The sequence below is a fragment of the Gossypium hirsutum genome, chromosome A07 (assembly GCF_007990345.1).
Source record: "Gossypium hirsutum isolate 1008001.06 chromosome A07, Gossypium_hirsutum_v2.1, whole genome shotgun sequence".
Classification (NCBI taxonomy): Eukaryota; Viridiplantae; Streptophyta; class Magnoliopsida; order Malvales; family Malvaceae; genus Gossypium; species Gossypium hirsutum.
The window spans coordinates 4,953,535-4,976,973 of record NC_053430.1 but is presented as its reverse complement, the minus strand read 5'-3'; the positions used below and the strand labels follow the sequence as shown (position 1 = coordinate 4,976,973).

The 23,439-nt window shown below is 31.0% G+C and overlaps 1 long non-coding RNA gene across 2 annotated transcripts; it reads right to left on the bottom strand.

Moving 5' to 3' along the window:
- Window positions 1-9,799: 9,799 nt before the first annotated feature.
- Window positions 9,800-13,900, bottom strand: LOC107946453 (uncharacterized). Of its 2 annotated transcripts, XR_005930238.1 has the most exons (8): window positions 13,472-13,900; window positions 13,152-13,348; window positions 12,290-12,498; window positions 12,126-12,198; window positions 11,234-11,315; window positions 10,414-10,511; window positions 10,188-10,311; window positions 9,800-9,846 (listed from the first exon to the last, which is right to left on the bottom strand). It is a non-coding gene; the product is annotated as an uncharacterized lncRNA (long non-coding RNA). The 2 variants fall into 2 exon arrangements; XR_005930237.1 differs by having other exon boundaries at window positions 13,152-13,898.
- Window positions 13,901-23,439: the final 9,539 nt, after the last annotated feature.

Below are 23,439 nucleotides of genomic sequence, written 5' to 3'. Positions count from 1 at the left end.
AAAACTTTGCCACAAATAGCTTTCATTATATTGGATAGTTCAATTATACAGGACGTCACATTTTTTGACATACAGCACTGTGAAGCAACTGGGAGTAAATCTTGCATCAAAATGTGGTAATCATGTGATTTTAATGAATATAATCTTCGATCTTTAAGATTCACACATCGAGATGTATTTGACGCATACGCATCTGGGACCTTTATATCCTTCAACACCATACAAACACCTCTTTCTCTTCCTTTGACATTGAAAAAATAGAAGGCGGCAACCGATATTTCCCATTTGGAAGTACTTGAGGATGAAGATCACGCCGAATTCTCATGTCAACTAAATCAAGTCAACTTTGAAGATTGTCTTTTAATTTTCCATCGACATTCAAAATTGTCCCAACTATGTTCTCGCAGACATTCTTCTCAATATGCATGACATCAAGATTGTGGCGTAAAATAATTTGCTCCCAATAAGGCAACTCAAAAAAAATACTTCTTTTTTTCCACAAGTTTGCCTCATTAGGATCATCCTCTTCGTCAGATTCATCATCGGATTCATCCCTCGATTTTCGCTTTGATTGCGTGTTAGGTGGTTGATTCATCTTTCCATAACTGAAGTTGATATCTTTTAACATAAACAAGATTTCAGATCCAATGGTCTGCTGAGGAGCTCCTCTGTACTCTTCAGTACCGTCAAATAGAGTCCTCAGAAATCTAAATTTATGATTTCTATCTAACCACCGACGATGGCCCATGTAAGAGAACTTCTTCCCATTGTACAACCACTTCGAACAAGTTTGCGCAGCACAACAAGGACAAGCATAACGTCATTTAGTACTCCAACCCGATAAATTAGCATAAGCCGGGAAATCATTAATTGTCCACAATAAAGCTGCACGTAAATAAAAGTTCTCTTTTCTTAATACATCATATGTCTCAACACTCGACCATAATTGTTTTAACTCTTCAATAAGTGGCTGCAAATAGATGTCAATATCATTTCCGGGACCTTTCTCTCCAAGAATAATCATTGATAAAATAAACAAAGATTGCTTCATGCAAATCCATGGAGGCAAATTGTAAGGAACAAGCACCACAGGCCAAGTACTGTACGAAGTACTCATGATTTTAAATGGATTAAAGCCGTCAGCTGCTAGCCCAAGCCTCACATTTCGAGGATCGCTTGCAAAGCTTGAAAATTTCATGTCAAACGATTTCCAAGCTAAAGAATCCACAGGATGTCTTAATAATCCATCATTAGTCCGTTGATCATTATGCCACCTTATAGATTCGGCCGTCTTTAATGACATGAAAAGCCTTTGAAGTCTTGGTATTAGGGGAAAGTATCGCAAAACCTTGACTGGCTTCTTTCTTAACTGTGCCCCACCTTCATCGGCATTCACATCTTTTGTATTCCCATTCATCCAACGAGACTTGCCGCAAACATTACAACACTGTTGGTTCTTCTGATCACCCCAGTACAACATGCAGTCATTTGGACAACTATGAATTTTATCGTACCTAAGGCCCAAATCTTTTATTAGTCTCTTCATATCTTGACAAGATTGGGGGATTTTTGCAAAATGAAACATCTCTCTTAGAAACTCTAGCAGCATTGTAAAAGAATTTCCAGTCCACCCTCCCAAACATTTTAAGTGAAATAAACGAATACGGAAGGACAATTTCGAATATTTTGATCCCTCGTAAAGTTCTTCGTTCATTTCATTAAGTAAATTGAAGAACTTCGCCACTTCTTCATTTGGCTCCTCTTAAGGTGCACTTGTTCCCGTTTCGCCAAAAACATTTCCACCAATATTACAATCATCGGATGCAATTAAGGCAGGTGCAAACGATTGGTCACCATGACTGTGCATATTAAATGCATCTCGCAACATACCTTCCATGTCATCTTGTCTAACATACTGATGGTAATCAATATCAAGATAAGTCGGATTAATCGTTGAAGAAGTTCCACTAGATGTACACTCTCCATGGAAAATCCATTTTTATACCCCCGAATAAAGCCATCAACAATTAGATGTTCGTAGACAACTTCACGAGTATGCCAATTGATGTTGCCACACTTCTTACACGGGCAAAGAATCATATTCTCTTGGCTTGCATTTTGAAATGCAAAATTCAGAAAAGTTTGTACTCCATTTCGATAGGTGTTGCTTACCCTTGACAATTTCATCCAACTCCTATCCATTTTGTAGTTCTTGACTTCTAAAGTTGACAATAAATTACACAAGTAAGTTGTTTATTATGTAAGTCTTGATATGATATATTTTTATGTTTTATGTAAGTTATGTAGATTATGTAAGTTATGAAATTTGAACTTTAAACTATATGTTTTTAAGGAAATTATTAGATTACACTACATGTATTAGTTAAGTTATGTAAGTTGTTATGTACGTTATGTGAGATATGTAAACTATGTAAGTTATGTGAGTTATGTAAGTTGTTATGTAAATTATGTAAGTTATATGAGTTATGTAAGTTATGTAATTTCTTTAAGTAATGATCAATATTAATACTATTTTGATAAAAATTAGTTATAACTTTTAAAGACATTTAAAATTATTAAATATTAAAATCAAACATTATTAATATAAAAAAATAGTAATTTGAATATAGTAATTTTTTAAGATTCATCATACGTGGCGTTGTTACACCTAGGGAGGATCCATTATATCTTACAGCTCGATATAAGGCAACCCGTCAGGTTTCCAGCCTATATACTTTGAATCTTTAAAATATTTAAAATAAGGTTGGAGAGAAGGTCAGATATTGTTGTAATTTTAATGGACAAGCAAGCTACATGGTAATAAATATTCAATAGTAAATGAGCTCGATAGAAATTTTTTCAAGTATTTTTGAATTTTTTAAGATTCATCATACGTGGCGTTGTTACACCTAGGGAGGATCCATTATATCTTACAGCTCGATATAAGGCAACCCGTTAGGTTTCCAGCCTATATACTTTGAATCTTTAAAATATTTAAAATCTGATGGAGCAAAACAGGTATCAAAAAATAAAAAAAAAATTTAAAGCTTTGGTCATTGTTTTAAAAAATTTAGAGTCGACTTCTATAAAATTTAAATTGTAAAAGTGAACGAGGAGAGAATCTCTTCTTTAGTGCAGCAATCAGCATAAAAAGCCACTGTGAATGGCAACATAGATGGTTATTGAGTATGGCAACATAAAAAATGCTTCTAAATAGTATAAGGAGTAGCTGCTGCTGCATTAAGATTTTTAATCCTTCAGATTTGGTAGGTTCATGCCATCATTGTCAAACGCAATGAAGTTACAAGAACTAAGATTAGAACCTTGGATGCCACTTTTTAATGAGAGTTACATGGTTCAACTAATTTGATGAATCAAGTCTTAAACTTTCTAAAACCTCATGTTAAAGGTGAATGCATGATTCAGTTTCTAGAGATGTTGAATCTTTCATCATAAACATTAAAAACATAAAAGGAAAAATATGTTGAAAGAAACATAAATGTTAGGGAAGACAATGTTTACCTTGATTGAATTTGGAATGTTTTCTTGAGGGTTTATTTGGAGATGCTTGGGATTGATCTCTAATAATGTCGAGAGACTTCCCTACTCATTGCATTTGAAGAATAGAAGTCTGTTTTTGGTCAACAAAACAATCAAAATAAACAACATTTAATGATTGGTATAATATTAATTATATTTGCTAATAACATGTGGGAATAAACAAATAAAATAATAATAAAAATTACTAAAAGGCATGTTAAGTAATTCCTTAAGGAAAAGGCAACTGAAGACAAACCAACTAATTTTGAAGACAAACCAAATCTAGAAAAAAAAAACGCATATTAAAATTTTAACGCAAAATCTCTTAATTTTTAACATTTGAACATTGTTATTTTGACTATAATCTTATTTGTTTTTGTATGAAGTATTTATAAGTACATTTGTTGTAAATGGTTTTTTTCATCAGCATCACAACATAGATGTATAATAGGATAAATGCATAATCAAATTTACGTTATTTGATTTTCATTTTTAAAATATCTTTGTTAAGGAAAAAATAGTAGGAACTAGCATTGGATAAATAGTTGCTCTTCAAAAAAAAACATAAATGATCTACTTTAGAGAAACAATGAGGTTCTGAGAGTTTAGACCTTGCTCGTTGCTGGTAAATGTTAATAGCCTTCACTTCAATGTAGCCCCTCAGATTTTTTTGTAGAAACACCAACTGATCAACAGCAGCTAGATGCAACCTTTCAGTAATAGGGTGTAAGAGTTTCAAATCATCAGAACAAGTCCTGCCTGAAATCAATGACATCAGTAACAATCATAATAGCAAAAATAGAACACCATGTACTCTTCCCTATGTTTAAAAATTTCCTTTTGACCACGATGCTAAGTATCATCATGTAGAACCCCAATGGCAGTCACCCAAAGCATTTACTAATAGCTAAAGAGGACTCAGTTGCATATCTCTACTTATTTTAATGCTGTTAAGCCTTTTACCTAATAGCAATGAGATTTTTCAAGCTAATTTTTCTCCAAGGAAGTGACTCAAAGCCTTCAACAACAGCTAAAGGGAACTAGTTTAATATGATGAAATGTAAAAATTTAAGTCAATACCTAGTTCATAATATTATGATAGTAACCAAATTATTATAATAAAGAAGCAGGTAAAGCATGCAGAAATTTCTACCATAGTTTGCCAACCATTGAGAAAGGCAAGAAAAATTAGGGTAAACTACTCATTAATCACTCTAAACATTGACCGTAAAATTAGGGTAAACTACTCATTAATCACTCTAAATAGAGATCATTCTTATTTTGGTCACCCAAAGACAATATGTGAAAATGCATCATTAGTTTTTCCTATTACCATTTAACCGTGGAATGACCAATTTGATCAATTTCTTTTCAAGAGTGATCAAATTAACCAATAAACAATTTGAAATAACAAAAAAGGGAACAACCACTACTTAGAGTGACTAATGGGGCAGTTGACCCTAAATTATTTGATAAAATTAACGGGAAAAAATTACCTTTGGAGTTTGGCATAAATATACATTTCAAAGAGTTGAGAATTAGAAATAATCCACAAAGAAAACGCATAAAACAGGGACTTTCCACAGAATTTGACCAAAAAAATTAACACTCAAAAACTAGAAGAGGTTTTACAATGATCAGTTTGATTATTAGTACGCATATAATAATTGTACTACTATCTTTAGCATGCAAATGTTTGAAACATCGACAGCTTCAAGTTAAATAATTGAGCATGGAGTAAATTTTGAGCAAGAGAAAAACAAGTACAGATTGAGAGACAAAAGAGGGAGCATATATAAACTGGAATCATGCCCATGTTGGAAGAAAACAAGCGGCCTATAAGCTCACATGGCATCTAAAACAACAAACATTGACTCTAAAACAAATTAACCAGCTTTATTTACTAAAACAAATTTAACTCACCTACGAGCTTCATGTGCTTTACTAGTTAAAGCTGGATGCATAAAAGTAGAATGAGAAAGCACCCATAACTTGTGATCAAATTCAGACATCTTCAGAACTATGGGTATTATTATTGGTTTAGGGCCAGATTTTTCTTTTCTAGCAATACTTCCATTTACGTCTGGTACCTTAACAGTTTCACCTGCATGCACATAAACACTGTTAATAAATAAACTGTCCTATTGCACCTTCACATAGCCTCTAAAACCGACACATACACAATGCTTAAAATGGAGTGAGATGCTATACCAAATAAAAATCATTTACAGCAGAAATCCACCTTTACTTGTCAGAAGCAGTTTCTAGAGAAATGCACATAATATGAATGATTTACGTATGTAGTCGAAGTTTAATACTATATGTGCTCCACTGCTAATAGTTAGCCTTCATAGTAAACCTTTTATTTCATGGGATTTGCATTATACTTTGAGGAAAAGAAGGAAAAGCAAGACTTTTTTTGAGAACCGAGAAGAAAATGGGTGAAACAGATGAGTGAGGGTTTCGGCTTACCAATTGGTTGGGAAAGAGGAGTGCGAAGGTGACGCAGCAGATAGTCGAGTCGACGGCGATACAACAGTTGGTCGGGTCCGGCGATGGAGAAATGGTTTAAGGATCGAATTGCTGAAATTTGAGGGTTAGGGGGAAAATTTTAGGGGAAAGTTTTAGGGGAAAAACACTTAAGGTTTTTCATGTGTAATTTTAGGGATAAAAGGTGGGAAAAAACGATGCCGTTTAGTTAGAAAACTGAATACCGTTTGTGGCGTTTCAACAAAGCGCCACTAAAAACAAAGTAAACGGCGACTTTTTTCTCACGAATTACACATATTTGTGACGTTTTTGAAACAAACGCCGGTAATGAATAGCTTATTGCGGCGTTTTGGGACAAACGCCACTAACAACAATGATAAAACATCGTCGGTTTGCTAACCATTTATCATGTTTTGCGTCGTTTTTAGTAAACGCCACTAATAACAAGAGCAACACGCCGCCGTTTTATGAAAACATAACACATATTTGCGGCGTTTTCTACTAAAACACCGGTAATAAGTACCCTATTGCGGCGCTTTATAAAAACCGCCACTAATGCCTTAAAATTTTTGATTTATTTAATATATAATTTAAAAATAATATAAATTAAAAAAATCAACTATATACCTTAAAAACTTTAAAATTATTTTAAATAATAGTATTTTAATTTTTTCCTTTTAAATAAATAATTTTTTCAAATTTAAATATTATTTAAAAGAATTAGATAAAATTTGAAATATTGAAAATTATTTAAAATTTGAAATCTTGAAATTTATTCTAAATTTGAAATCTTTAAAATTTTAAATTATTTAATATATAAGTTAAAAAATATCATATACCCAAAAAAAACTTTAAATTTATTTTAAACAATAAAATTTCAAAATTTTCACACTAATTAATTAATTACCTTAAACCCCTAACCCCGATCCATTTAATCCTATAACCCTTAAATCCTAAACACCTATCCATTTAAGCTCTAAACTGATACCCGATAACCCCTATCCCATACCCTTTAAACCCCAAACCATAAATACCTAAACTGTATATAAAACCCTAAACCCTAATCCACTAACCCCTAAACCCTAAACCTTAAACCCCAACCATTAAATCATAAACCAAAATCTATAAACCTTAAAACATTAACTCATAAACCATAATCCCCTTTTCGGCCATGTCCCCTTAACCATTAATTAAACCCCTTAACCCCTAACCCATATCCCTTTAACCATTAAACCCATAACCCATGACCCTTAATCCTTAAACCCATCATCCATAACCCTTAACCTTTACCCACTAATCCCTAAACTTTAAACCACAACCCCAAAACCCATAATCCCTAAACACATCTATAATCTTATCTAAACCTTAACCAAAATATTAGCTCCTAAACCATAAACATTAAAGTATAGTAATGATAATTAATTCAATATTTTAAAATTAATATTATGTCTTTTACGATCATATAAGAATTTTTTTAATATATATTTTGACAAACAATCAGTCATATACCCAAAAAGCTTTAAAATTATTTTAAATAATAGTATTTTAATTTTTCATTTTTAACATATATTTTTTTATTTTCAAATTTTCAAATTTTTTTCTACATGTCATTAGTTTTTTCTGAAGAATTTAAATATTCAATTGAAAATAAATTGTATTTTAATCAATATAAATATAAATAAACCATTTAAATAATAAATATATACATAAAATACTTTTTGCGGCGTTTTTATAAGAAACGCCGCTAATACTAGACCTATAGCAGCATTTTTTTAAAAACGCGGCTAATGTCACTAAGGTTTAAAACAAAACGACAGCGTCTTGCTGTTTTTTTTGCGGCGTTTTAGGAAAACGCCGCTAATACTCAACCTTTAGTGGCGTTTTTTGAAAACGCCGCTAATGAAACTAAGGGCCGAAAGGAAACGACTGCGTTTTGCTGAAATTATTAGCGGCGTTTCTAAACAAACGCCACTATAGATAGGACATTTGCGGCGTTTTTTATAAAAGCGCCGCTAATGCTCGATCTATAGCGGCGCTTTTAGAAAAACGCCGCTAAAAACGCCGCAAAAAAGTGTGTTCTGTACTTCAAGTAAGTGCTGGATATTCTAATTTAACCCAATTTAAATTTGTACCATAGAAACATCCTCATCCTCATGTAAGTTAAGCACGAATATCAATAATATTTCCATCCCTTTAAAATATTCATCAATATATTTCGTACCTTGTGTGAGACGTTGAGGTTTCTTATGATTCTAATGATGGTAGACAGAAGGCACAAATTGTTTTGTCATGACATGTTTCATCTAATCCCATGTGTTGATCAAACATTCAAGGTTTTGACACTGGTTCACTGAAAGTTGAGTCCACCAATTTAGGGCATAATTGATGAATTCAGGTGCTGCTAAGTGTACTTTCTCATCATCTAGACAGTGATAATAAGCAAGCATCAATTGAACTCCTCGTTCCCACTTGTAGTAAGCATCCGGATCTTGTTTACCTTAAAAAGAAAGAATAGAAATATTCGGTTTTACCAAAGGAGACTATAAATTACGAGCATTTGTAATCTTATCATCAAAAGTATTAGTACGAGTGTTACGACCACAACGAGGAGCAATTTCAGTATTATGATTTGAATGAGATGAATTATGCTGTTGATGAGAAAGAACACGAAATTGTTCATTCATACTGCATTGCATAGGACACATCCCAAGTGTAAGATTGTCAATTTAAGTATCGGTATTTAAAAATTTCCATTCAAGCTCATCTTTCAATTCATTCAGATCATTTGTATTTTTAATGCACATACTAGCCACGTCTTTCAAGGTAAGTGGTGACTTTTCTTTTCTACTTTCTCATAATAACAGTTACGTGTATTGCCAACCATTGTGATAAACACTACACCAAAACAGATTTTTAGCGGCGTTTTTTAATACCTTTAGCGGCGCTTTTTAGCGCCGCTAAAAGTATTTGCGGCATTTTTGAAAGCGCTGCAAAAAATGCCACTGTTGTGATCGCCGCAAACTTTTGCGGCGTTTTTAGAAATAAACGCCGCTATAGATCAGGATCTTTAGCGGCGCTTTTCTAACAAACGCCGCTATAGCTTGGGATCTTTAGCGGCGCTTTTCTAACAAACGCCACTATAGCTCAAGACCTTTAGCGACGCTTTTACCACAAACGCCACTATAGATCAAAGACCTTTAGCGACGCTTTGATTACAAACGCCGCTAAAAACACCATTCTTTGGCAGCGTTTATGAAAAAACGCCACTAACTTTTAAAAAACATTTAGAAATATTAAATATTAAAATAAAACATTATTAATATAAAAAATTAATTAGTATTAAATATATACTTTTAGTTAAAAAGATAGTATTTAATCATATAATAAATTATTTTTTTAGTCAAAATATTGAAAAATTATGTTAATATTTAAATAGCAAAATTACAAGTTCAAATAGTGCAACTAATTGATTGCAAAAAAAAAATGCACAAGTTCAAAATGTAAAATTTATAGACTAAAATGGAAATTCAAAAACCCTTTGAAATTAAACTGAAATGGATCATCTTCATCTTCATCTTCATCATCTTCTTCTTCACTTTCAACTCTGTGACCATCTTCTTCTCTGCTGCCTATGTGATTCAATGCTCTCCTTTCATCATCTTCATCGTCATTATAAGGCACAGTGACTCTTCAGGAGGTGAAGATGGTGAATCCACAACCCTCTGCCGTTTTAAGTCCCGTTTTACGTCTACACTATCACCAAGTTTCCTTTTTGCTTTCATCTTCTTTCCCCCTCCTTCACTCTCACAATTTTTGCTGTTATACCACAGTAGCATTCATCAATTAAACTAAATTCCCATGAGATCTACTACAATCGTTCACCTAAAATAAATGATAAAAAAAAAGAACTATACTTTTGGATGCTGAGAAAAAAAGCAGAAAAATTCATAGCTAACTATTTAGGGTTTTTATTGAGTACCAGATAAAACATAGCAGCATAGCAAGTCAAAGTTGGTAGGGATTTTCCCAACCAAGAATATGGAATCACACTACACTAGAAGAAAATAACATGCCTCGTTGCTTATTTCGGTTCCACAGTCATGATCATAAGTATAATTATAATAAAATAGGTTTTGAGTCCTGAAGTATTGACTGACCTGTTGGGGTCTTATTATCTTTGTATCGGGATCATCTAGAGACTCGTGCCAGTGTGCCAAGTACCCAGCCATTCGAGGGATTGCAAATAACACAGTGAAGAACTCTGGTGGAAATCCCATGGCCCTATTGAATAAAACCTCAATTGTCACTGGTCTAACATCTAAAATATATCTTATACATTCGTCTAGTTTCTCAAAGTGAGCAGTGAAATTAATCTTATCTTACCGATATATTAACCCAAAATAGAAATCAACATTTGGATAAAGCTTCCTCTTAATAAAATATTCGTCAGATAATGCGGCCTTCTCCAAACTAATAGCTACCTGCAAAAGGGGAAAATGATAGACGGCAAGAGAAAAGCATATTAAAACATTTACAGTAAACAAAGAAATCATGGACAAAATTAGAATGTCACTTATACAAACTACAAAGTACTAATGAATCCCTGTTTAGAAAACATAATACTATTTACGGAATTTGCCACCAAATATGAAGCCAACATGACTGGACTCTCAGTCTATGCGTTATTATACCTTGATCAGCTTACATACCATGAAACATTCAAGTTCAATCATGAAGAACTTAAAACAGATTAGGTGTGGGAAAAGGTTAGTGGGAAAAGGTTAGTTGCTTTATGTAAAAGAAAATAATCCGGAGGGTTGTCGACAAACACCTCAATAAGTGGATCCCGACCAACAATAGAAAAAATTAAGTACAAAGGAGATTAGATAAATTTTCAAACAAAATATCAGCGACTAAAATATACTATACATTTCTTTTATTTTTTTAAAGAAATTAGAAGAGTTTAACAATAAAATTATGAAAAACCACAAGCCACTGTCACTACTGCTGGGACATTCAAACTGACATAAATTAAAACCAAACTCCGATCAAGAAATGAGTATATAGAAAACAATAGAAGATTCTTCAAATATGAAAAAAAATTAAAATCAAAATAAAGAGGAAAAAATACTAAAAAAACAAAATAAAATATCAAAGAAAATGAAGCGAAGAAAATTTTCATAAAGAAAATAAATATGACCACCTTCTGTGCAATTCAGTGCAATTGTTGACAAGCCCATTGAGTTCTTAGTACCCTTAGCAAGAGATTCCAAAGAAGCACCAGCCTGCAAAAGGGTACAAAGAAATAGACTGAAACAGGGTTCAATAAAGTAGAAACACAATTCATAGGACGAATAGAAACACTTTGGAAGATAAAGTTGATTAATTATTTTTTCAATTTTTTTATTATAAAGATTAATATTTTCATTTGGATATATGAATGTCTATGAATATATTCAGAATATATGCTTAGGGGCAAACAATGGCCTTACACCTTTCGTTAAATGGAATAATATCAATTTTAATCTCTCAATTTCGTTAAATTTTGTTAAAATTTTACTTTTAACCCCCCAAAATTTTAAAATTACTTCAAGCAATGCATAAAAAAATATCATAATTTTTTTTCAAAAAACAAAGGATGAAAATGAACTAAAATATAATGAAAAAACCTCAATTTTTTTTAAAAAAATTCTCAAAAATAATTAAAATCCGATGATTGAACTGATTGAACTAGCTGTTACCTTATTTATAACTAAGTAAAAAAAACATGAACAAAATTTCGGATTACACCAACTAAATTTCTTTCATCAATGCTTAATAAACCTCATATACTCGGACATGTAATTATAGTATGTTTACTATATACATAAAGAATGAGTAAAAATATATGATCAAAAGCAAATATTTTTTTGATAAAGAAATTCAAATTTGAACCCGCAATTGCAGCAGTAAACTATGCATGTTATCCAGTTTCTGTTTAAGTTCTTTAATGTTAGTAAGGTTCACCAGGGAAGACTCAGAATTAGATGATTCAGTGATGAGAGCGGCACATTTTTCAAGCTTGAGCAACCACAAGATTCCAGCAGTTAACCTACCAATTGAATCAACTTCGGATTTGCATAAGAAAGCAAGGTGTTGAAGTTCGTCCTTGGTTAAAACAGCCTCAATCTATAGAAGTGAATGAAACCTTTATTTAAGAGTGTGATTGGAGATTACTACCTATGTAATCAAGTTCTTTTAAAAGTAAGATTGAATTTACCTGTTGTTTGACTGAGAGTTTAAAGTTCTCCATCATCCAGTTGATGGTTTCGTTGTCAACTTTATCTTCCAATATCTTCATACGAACTTCAAGATTCATTCTTCCAAATATTCAGACACTTTATTTGAAGCCATTTACAGGTAAAGGATCTTTAAGGATGCTGCTCCTCTTGATATTCATGCTAAATGCACAATTTGGATCCCATTTTCCTGTTGATATTCATGCACTCTTTGCAAATAAGGGCACTACCAGACCAACCAGAGTAATGCCATTTCATGTTCTAGAAAAGCTACTTGCATCCATGAATAGAAACACTTTGGCACAGCGCAAACCATGTTTATTAGTAATATTTCTACATCGCATTCTCACAAGCAATCTATCTATTGACAAATTTTGGCATTATGCAATAGAATTCCTCTGAAACAACAACAACATGAGGATAATCTTATGAATATCCTAACTTTATAAACATAATGCAAGAATCGTATAATTTTTTTTAACACAACCAACTTATATTGCAATGAATCCACGTTTTAACACAATAAACCCAGAATTTGAAGACTAGAACAGTGGCAGTGCCATACATCCAAAAGACTAAAAAGGACACGTAAATAAGCTCAGCAACTCTAATAAATAAAACAAGGAAATAGAACGGGCGAGAAATTTAAAAGAAAAAAATGCATTATTTTCTAGCTACTAGAAAAACAAAGAAGACTTCAAGTTGACAGCAAATACGAACAGAAAAAAAGTCGAATTGAGACCACAAGTAAAACCAATTCCTGAAACAAGTATGAAAAAGACCCAATCTTTATTTTATTCCTTTTCTTAAAAACCAATGAAGGAGAAAAGAAAAGGCAAGTACCTCAATAGCGTTCTTCAAAAGAAGGTCATCTTCAGGTATCCAAGTGGAAAGGGCTGGCGCCAAAGCCCCCATCTATTTTGGAACACAACTAAGCAAGAAGGAGCCACCTTTCAACCCCTTCCCCCTTTTCTTTATATTCGTTTTACAACTTTGTCTTCCCACGATTTGTGTCTGGCGAAGCGTCGGTTTGGGTCTCTCTAAGTGTGTGAACCATGAAAATGAAAAACAAAAGAACAAAAAAGAGTGTGTGGGAGGGAATTTTAAGAGGAAACCTAGAACTAAAAACTGAAACCAGAGGACAGTAGAATAGAATAGCTAACCTGGAACAGTAGAAGTCTGCATTTTGTAAAGTTAGGGGTTTCAGGGGGAAATTAGGGATTTCGAAAATTTGGGAATAATATGGCGCGATTCTTTTAAAAGTATTTGTGGCGTTTTACAAAAAACGCCACAAAAAATCATAGTTTTTAATACATAGTTTTTCGAACTTTGCGGCGTTTATATAATAGCGCCACTAATGCTCATAAAAAACAACACCGTTTTGTTTAAACAAAAAAAAACAATGAAATTTTGCGACGCTTTTAGCGTAGCGCCGCTAATGATGACCTTTAGTGGCGTTTTTCTCCTAGCGACGCGAAATCCATTAAATTCGTAGCCAAAAACTACACAGTTTTGTCTATATTATTAAGAATTTTTTTGCGGCATTTTGGACAAAAACGCCACTAATAAATGAAATTCTTTATTGAAACGGCGCCGTTTTGGAAAATTTTAATACATAGGTTTTTTTAAGTTATATTTATAAAAATTAGATAAATTTAAAAATTTTAGTTTTTTAAGTAATATTTATAAAAATTAGATAAAATTAAAAGTTTAGTGTTTTTATTTCATTATTATTTTTGTATTTTAATTTTATTTCTTATAAATTGGCCCTCTCCAAATTTAATAATTATACTTACATTATCCGTAGCAATCTATTACTTTTTTAAACTTATTTATTAATTCGATTTATGGTAATATTTAATATATCAAATGGTTTAGATTCAATTTTTTTAAATATAAAAACATTAATTAATTGTATAAAATTCCAAATCTCAAGTAAACCTTAACCTTATTAAACCCTAAATGAACCATTGAAATGATATAAATATTTAAGTCTATCTATTATATACATCTCTTTCAAGGCATAATTTAAACCCTAAATTATACATCTTTTACAATTACATAATAACATATTTAAAATATAAATAAAAATCTAAACCCAAAACCCTAACCCGACCCCTAAAACTCTAAACCCTAAATCCCTAACTCTTAACCACTAACGTCTAACCCCTAAACTCTTAACCCCTAAACCTTAAATCTCGACCAACGTCCCTTAATTAAACCATAATACCTAATCCATAATCCCTAAATCCATATATGTAGTAGTCCCTAAACCTTTAAATATGAACCCCTAAACCGGCCTTAAATATTAAATTTATCATATACTCTAAACTAATTAAAAACCCTAAACAATTTTATTATTATCTTTTACAACTACATAATAACATATTTTAAATATAATAATAATCTAAACCCAAAACCCAAAACCCTAACTTGACCCATGAAACCTTAAGCCCCTAAATCCCTAACTCTTAACCCTTAGCTAACATCTAACTCCTAAACCCCTAACCCCTAAGTCTTAAATCCCAACCCTTAATTAAACCATAATCCCTATTAATCCATAATCCCTAAATCCATAAATACTCCCTAACTAAAACCTTAAAATATGATCTCTTAAACCGACCTTAAATCTTAAATAAAATTATATACCCTAAATTGAAAACCCTAAACTATAGTGATAATTAATTCAATATTTTAAAATTAATAATATCTCTTTTACGATTATATAAGAAATTTTTTATTATATAAATTAAAAAATAATTAGTAATCATGTACCCAAAAAAATTTAAAATTATTTTAACTAATAGTCTTTTAATTTTTCCATGTGTTTTATTTCAAATTATTTCCACGTGTTATTTTTTTCTGAAGATTTTAAATATTTAATTAGAAATAAGTTCAATTTTAAATAATTAATATAAATAATAAATCAATTAAACACCGCTAAATCCCCGAAAGCGCAAAAAAAGGTGTAGTTTTGGCTTAGGTTTTTTGCGGCGCTTTCTAAAAAACGCCGCTAAATCCCCGAAAGCTCACAAAACGGCGTCGTTTTGGATTAGGTTTTTTGCGGCGCTTTCCCAAAAACGCCGCTAAAGCCCTGAGTATTAGCGGCGCTTTCTTAAAAACGCCGCTAAATCCCCGAAAGCTCACGAAAACTGCGTCGTTTTACATTAGGTTTTTTGCGGCGCTATCTTAAAAACGCCGCTAAAGCCGTGAGCATTAGCGGCGCTTCCTTAAAAACGCCGCTAAATCCACAAAGCTCACAAAACTGCATCGTTTTGGATTAGGTTTTTTGCGGCGCTTTCTCAAAAACGCCGCTAAAGCCCTGAGCATTAGCGGCGCTTCCTTAAAAATGCCGCTAAATCCACAAAGCTCACAAAACTGCGTCGTTTTGGATTATGTTTTTTGCGGCGCTTTCTCAAAAACGCCGCTAAAGCCCTGAGCATTAGCGGCGCTTCCTTAAAAACGCCGCTAAATCCACAAAGCTCACAAAACTGCGTTGTTTTGGATTAGGTTTTTTGCGGCGCTTTTTAAAAAACGCCGCTATTGCTTATTGTTAGCGGCGTTTTCCAGGAAGCGTCACTAATGCTCGATCTTTAGCGGCATTTTTTATTCAAACGCCGCTAAAAACGCTGCTAAAAGCCCGTTTTGGTGTAGTGAAAGGTCTAAAATCACAAACACTCAAACAAGCAAACCTCATTGTTAACTTTAAAAAGGGGTTAGCATTTTAAGGATCAAATTAAGAAAAAAAACGAAGTAAGAATCCAAAACTTGTTAATTCTCGAAGTTTCAATTTAGCTCAAAATATATTCAAAATTAAGGAAGGTTATTTGCTAGCAAAATGTATCCTAAGCTCTAAGAAGTCAAGGAAAGCTCAACGCAAAATATATTAAGACACACGAAGGTAGGAAAGTGCAACTTCTTCATTCCTACTAACACAAAAGAAATTCTAGGACTAAGAATCAAATAAAAAAAAATTAGGTTTACTCAAAATCCCAAAAAAACTGCAAAACAACTCGATCTCTTAGTTCTTGATGTTCTTGACGTGCTAAAATCACGAAATTTTGTGGAATGGCTCCAAAATTAAATGAATTTATGATTTGAAAATTTAGGCACTAAATTCCAAACATAAAATATTTTTAATTTTTTTCTTTTTTTTTTTGAATTTTAAAATTGAATTAAGCATGTTCACATCCATGATTCTCAATTTTGAAATCAAGATTTTTAAGAATTGAATTTGTGATTTTCTTTAAACCCAATCTTTTCTCTTTAAAACTTATTAAATTCGTTTGTCATGAACTGTTGTACAATTAAATTTATTTTTATTCGAATTGAGTAATTAGACCTTTAAAGAGATTTAATCCATCACTACGTTGGGCCTTATTGAGCATGCGAATAGATTTTGATGCATGCATCAAAAACTTTATGAAAAATTTTTTAATTTTATATTCAAGATTTTATAAATAAGAATGAATAAAAATTATTGAGAGAGAGAGAGAGAAAGGGAGTTATGGGAGCGTGGATTGTGTTGGGCCGAGGTCGGCGCGCTCTTTCCACTTCACTAATCCTTAAATGCTGGGGTAAAACAAAAAAAAAGAATGAAATCGCCATATTCATTTATTTTTCTCTCTCTTTCACATTATTTATTCTTTTAATTTTTGGAAAAATAACTTTTTGATTTTTTTTCCTGATGTGGGACTGAATCCACCAATCATTATATAAGACACACACATACATTATATCATGATATTATTATATGTTTTTAACAAGTCTAGTACATTTAGCGATTAAGTAGTTGACTGAATGTAAAAATTCATGTTTGTGAGTGTAAAAATTTTATTCTTCAAATATCAAAACATAAAAAGTGGTATGATATATGTAGGTTAAATCATTAATAACTTAATCCATTTCATATATATATATGAATAAAAGGTGATATAAAATTTTCTCTCCATGCCATGCCCATGCATGGCATGAAGCTTGGAAATCCCTATATTCAATAATATATGCGGAGGCACTTTCTTTTCGAGACCAGATAATAATAATAATAAAAGTACAAAGAACCTACCATATAATTCAGTATCAGCAAAACTTTTCTCCGAGGAAAAGCTGAAAGAAATTGCCATCTTAATTCAGACAAAAAGAGAACACTTTCATAATAATAATAATGCTTACGTACCATGGTCTGTTTGCAGATAAAGAGGAACAGAGCGTTTGTCTTCCTTCTTTTGTTGGAGAAACCTAGTCCTGAATTGCCATCATGTTTTCCCACAGCTTTCTTGAGCTTCCATGGTGTGCTAGCAAATGTTTTTTTTTTCTTTCTCCCTTAGGACGGAGTTAGTACTCAAAGAAAGTTCAAGAAAGCTGTGGAAAAGCATGACCAGGACTTCTCCGTGGAAATTGCTTGATAGCCAGATCTCAAATACTTGTGATGTGGGAAGGCTTTTCCATGACCTAAAAACACAGAGTAGTATGATGAAAAGGAAGAAGAATAAGGCAAGACCTTTTGATGGAGCATTGCTATGGTAGCAATGTATAAACTGCATAGAAGCTGCTTTATAGGGAAACAAAAACGGGGAAGAGGACGCTGGCAAGGAGGGGTGGGGGCGTACATTGGGTTTATTTATTTATTTTCACTCTCAAAAATTGGCCAGCTTTAGTACTACTGGTGGGTGCTGAGTGGGGTACAAATGATCAGCCAGATTAGATTACAGATTGTTGAAAGGGAAACAAAATTTAAATCCAAACATTTAAAAATCATTAGACAAACCCTCAAGTTTAAATGGGTTAAAAGATGGAAAAATTCACACACCAATATTTTCTTAAAAAGATCCCCACCCCGTCACATGTAACCATGTGATTTCGATTTCTCTCGCTCTAAAAATTATTGGAAACTAAAGGGTATGGGTTGTTTATGGTCCCCTATCTTTAGAGGAAAAAAAAATCATAATAACAACAATAAGTGATCGCAGATCATATATTGTCAACTTATGTGATCATATATCATTATGAAAAAAGTTGTCAACTTAATAGTTTTGTTTCAACTTCAGCATTTAACTTTTTTAATTTTCTTACTAGTTGTGAGCGAAGGAATTGTATGAAATTGTGATTCTACACAATTTCTATTCCTTTTCAATAAGAGTTTTTCATACTAATTTTTAGCTTTTTTAGTTGGATTATTTAAATTTTTTCAGGAGAAAAAAACTAAAAATCAGGAATAAAAATATAATTTGTCATGCTTCTATTGAAAATAGATAGGGATGACGTGAAATCACAGTTTCATATAATCATTTCTTTTGATTGTAATTTCGTAATCAAATTCACTTACACCATTAAAAAATTCCTTTGAAACTTAAAAACACTAAAAAATTAATTTTATTAACTATAATATCACTTTTTAAATGACACACAATTTCGAGCTTCAACCTTAAAAAACCCACATCAATTGACTAATAAATTTTTTTAATAGTGTTAAATTTATACTAATGAATAACAACAAATTATGCTAAATGGACTAAATTCTCATGTTGAGACCAAAATAAAAATTTTACTAAAATATTTTTACTTTTTTTAATTGTTTTCTTTTTGGGTATAATTATCTCATAAATCATTTGTAGAGTTTTTTAAACTCCAGGTGATGTATATAAAAGGAAGGGCTAGGGCTATCATCACTTTTTATTACATTGTTAATATACGGATAAATTTCAATTCTAATCTCTTTATCTTTTTAGATTATATAAAAATATCAAATTTTAATTTTGACCCCTGCATTATGCTTAAATTTAAAAATTAAATTTTATACTCTAATTTTTTTATGTAATTTGAGACCTCAACGTTTATATTGTCATTAATTAGTCTAAATATTTTATTTTAATTAAAATATTAATGTGAATTTTAAGAATTATTAACACCTTAAAATTCTCTATTAAATTCATGTCCATTACAATGCTCTTTTTTTTTCATTTGGCTACCAAGATTTTTTTTTTTAAAAAGTTGGTACTTGACACCAACAAATTTAACAAAATAATTTTAATGATATTAATAACAGGACCTAAATTCTTAAATTCAAAAAATAAAAAGACTAAATTTTTAAAAATAAAAATATGGAGATTAAATTCTAAATATACAAAATCTCAAAGCAATAATTTTTAAATTTAACTAAAAAATAATTAACCTAACATAGAAACCATATTAATTCAAATAAATGCAACAATATCTTTCTTAAAGACGAAAAATTTGAAAAAATGAGAAAAAAAAAAGATGAGATTTATTTTGAATTCACTGTTTTTTTATTTCTCACACTTTCCTGAATTTTAACTAAAAAAATCTGGAAAAGAAATAATATTAGAAAACTTGGCGAAGGATTAGAAGGTAACATAAAATTATGATTGATGATATATTTGAGAGTGATTTTTAACACCTATATTTTTCTTTATAGATCAGTAAGGAGTATTTAAAATAATTTAAGACCATGTTCTACATATGCCTTCTCTCGTATTCTTAGCATATTCCATAGAATGCATTTAATATCGTAAAAATATTTTTTATTTTATGCTAAGTTTGTTTACATGTAAAATTTTTTAAGTATTTTTTATATTTTTTTTATATTTGTTTCATAGAAAATAGTTTGATCAACGGAAAATAACTTACAGATTAACATAAAATTAGTCATTTTTCCCATAAAATGACTTTCTTGAAAAATATAAGTTATTTTTCGAAAAAGAACTCCTTTATAGATAATTTTATTTTTATATAAAAATTAACTTATATCAAGCTTCATATCATTATATTGATAATAAATTTTATTTTTATTTTTAAAATATTTAAAATATTTAAAATATTAGCATAAAATATTATATTTTTTTAATATTATTAAACATCCATATTTAATTATTTACATTTAGTCATATAATAAATTATTAATATAATTTATTATTTTAAAAATTATTTAATATTTCAATTTTATTTTTACAATAAATTTTAAAATAATGATTTTAAATAATATTCTTCACATATTATTGAAAATATTAAATGTTAATATTTTAATAATAAATATTTTGTAATATAAAGGTTAAAATATATCATAAGTCTATGTACTCTTCACAAAGTTGCAATTTATTCTCTATACTTTTATTTTCAAGAACTTAGTCCCTCTACTTTTTAGATTTGAAAATCAAGTCCAATTATTGATATTGTTAAATTTTTTTGTCAATTTTGTTGATGTCATATTTTTAAATAAAAAAATACTCACTTGGCAGTCATGTAACTAAAAAATGACATTGTAATGAATTTGAATTTAACAAAATATTTTTAATATATGCAAAAACAATGTAAAATATAAATTTATAGATATAAAATAAACTCAATTAATAAAAAGATAAGAAAATCCCAAATGTACGTTTGTTTCATTGAAAACAACTTTTATGAATATATTTAAGAAATTTGTCAAACAATAGAAAATATTTTACACAGATTCATCCAAACACTAGAAAATATTAACTTTTCCAGAAAAGTAAGTCATTTTTCAAAAGTCATTTTCCGGAAGCCATTTTCAGTTAAACAAATAAGCCATTAGCTTATTATGATATTTTACAAATGTATATGTTACGTGTGACAGAGTATATGTTTATATTCTATAAGTGTCTAAATTGGTATCATGTGTCCATTCAACATCAACTCAATTAAAAAAATTACTAGAAAATCAAATATTATTTTTGAAGTTTTATTATTGCAAATAGAGTACATTCAAAAGTACAATTACCTGTCCGATCAATTATAATGTACATTCTCTGCCTTCTACTCTCTGTGTCCCCTTTGATCCTCTTCTAGGGTGTTTATATAGACTTTGGAATGCCCAAAATTATCCTTTTCTGAATAGAATTAGACTTGGGCTCGACAGGGACACGGCCATGTGCCACACCCGTGTGAAGGTGCTCAGGCCGTATGCAATTTTGATGTAGTTTAATGTTGACACGGCCATGAAACACGGGTGTGTGGCCAGCCCGTATGTCATACACAGGCGTGTGGATTACCAGTGTGGGAGTACCTAGGCCGTGTGAAACACTGAATTAGGCCCATTTTGTCCGTTGTTTCTTTCTTTTTTCGTTTTCTTAAGCTCTCCTAAGTATAAAACATCAAATTAAAGGATTAGGAGCGTCAAATTCATTAAATCTTATGATAAATCATCTAAAAAATATGCCAAGCATGGGGTAAAAATATGTATATATTATGGTTTAACAAATATCCCCACACTTAAGCATTTGTCCTGAAACAAAATCCTCACTCACATCTAAAATTCATTCTTCTCAACATATAATTCTTATAAAAAAGGTTTCGAAATAATCCACAGATAATCATACATTGAGAATTCAACTAAAAGAACATTAAAGTTTCAAACAATCCAAGTTGAGCATCATAAAATCATAGGTATCCCCCTTTATCTAAGTAATTACCTTTAATTCCAAATCGACAAGGGTTGACATCCTCACTAAAGATTCACTCAAATCACTCAAAGTGTTTAAGGTTCAATAATTAAGCACTCAATAGTCAAACATGAAAAGTTATTACCATAGGCTTGCATGAAAATCAAATCTCCACTACTATAAATGAGATGATACACAAATCAAAAGGTGTTTAACAAGGTTGTAATTGGGCTTGGGTTAAAGATGTGGATAAAGACTGAAAAAGAGGGTTAGAATCGAGGTTAATTTAATAAATTACCAAACTTAGAAAAATAAAGCTAATTACTGAATTACAAACAAGTGCCAAAATTAAAACTCTCCAAAACTAATGAAGTGAGCTTTTTCTTAATATAATAACTTTAACTTATCCAAGCTTGTTTTAACAATATATAATTATATGAATATAAATATACGTTTTTTTTAAGAATAAGAACAAGTACAATAATGGAAAGTACATAATAAGAAATAATTCAGCAACTGAAATGAACGAACATAGTTAGGTAACTAATCAAATCAAATCTCGATAAAAAGAGAGTCAATAAAAAGGGAAAAATTCTTAACGAATTAAAAAGGGTTAAGTTGTGGGTTAACATTAAAGGGAAAACCAAGAAACAATGGTTAAGGCTTAAAGGGGTTCACTAAGGGTCAATTATGTGGGTAAGCTTTTTATGGGGTAAGTGGGTTAAAACCTAAGTGCCTTTATCATCTCAGTATATCAAATCAAAGGTATGGTCTTGACATGCATAATCGATGCAAGTTCTAAATTAACAAATCAGTATTGACTCACTCATAACCATCAATAAAAGTGAGCAAGAAAGATATATGCTCTAAAAGGCTCAAAATCTCACAAAAATTATGGGTTTTTGATGTCAATCTTGTAAACTTAAAATTTCAAGATAATTCTTCAATTCAAGGAAACAACCTAGCAATTTTAATTCTCAAAAGTCACTTATCATGCTTGATTCTTTCTTGTCCTAAAGTTTAAATAATCAATGCACATTTACCTATGTTTTAATCCAAAACATATTAATAAAAATCATAAATCAATCAAAATTCATTCTAATAGTAATATGAGAAAATTATTTGAGAACAAGATATAATTCAGGGATTTTCTGATAATCATATAAATAATCTCCTCACACTTAAGATGTACATTGTCTTCAATGTACAAAGAGAGATAATAACAATAGAAGCATAATATCATAAAAGAGGGGGAGAAGCGAAACTGCCCTGAATTTGGATGTAATCCTTGGAATAGCGAAAGAATATTTATAGGCATTGGAAATGAAGTACATGCGTAACTAGGCAGAGATGAAGGTGGGGCAAGATACTCCGGTGGTGGTAGATGTTGGATTCAACAATTATAGTGCCAAGCGAAGAGGTTATCGTGGTGGTTGGTGTCGTGGTGGCTATGGTCGTGGTCGAGCGGAACATGGCAGTCGTGGATTATCTTTCCCCAAAGGGTTGTTTGTATATTCCTGAGTAGCACCAATTGACTGAACCTTTTGAAACTGCGATATCACCAGTAATGTTTTAGGGAGTTATATTGATGGGGTTGTTATGGTTACTCATAAAGGAATATCCATATAATTAATGGGTTCAAAATATACTAATAAAAATCTTTTAGAACATGAGAAATAAAAATAAAAATAAAAACAAAAGAAAAAGAAAAA